This window comes from Mastomys coucha, unplaced genomic scaffold, assembly GCF_008632895.1.
Source record: "Mastomys coucha isolate ucsf_1 unplaced genomic scaffold, UCSF_Mcou_1 pScaffold22, whole genome shotgun sequence".
Taxonomy (NCBI): Eukaryota; Metazoa; Chordata; class Mammalia; order Rodentia; family Muridae; genus Mastomys; species Mastomys coucha.
The window spans coordinates 204,584,158-204,584,631 of NW_022196905.1; positions in this window are offsets into that span (position 1 = coordinate 204,584,158).

The window sequence follows — 474 nt, forward strand, 5'->3', positions numbered from 1 at the left end:
ATCCAGTTTGACCATCACCACTTGTCAAAGATGCTTTCGTTTTTCCAGTGCATATTTCTGGCTTCTTTTTGATAATCCAAGTGCCCATATGTATGTGAATTTATGTGTAGGTCTTCAGTTTTATTCCACTGATCAATATGTCTCTATGCCAATACCATATGGTTTTTATTACTTTAGCTCTGTAGTACAAATTGAAATAGGAAATGGTAAGATCTCTAGCAGTTTTTTTTTAATTGTACAAGATTGTTTTAGCTATCCTGTGTTTTCTTTTGCCTTTTCATATGAAGTTGAGAATTGTATTTTCAAGGTCTGTAAAGAATTGTGTTGAAATTTTGATAAAGATTTCATTGAATCTATAGATTGCTTATGGTTGGAGTCCCAGTTTTACTATGTTAATCTGGCCAGCCTATGGCCAGGAGAGATCTTTCTACCTTCTGATAGCTTATTCATTTTTGTTTCTTCAATGACTTGAGG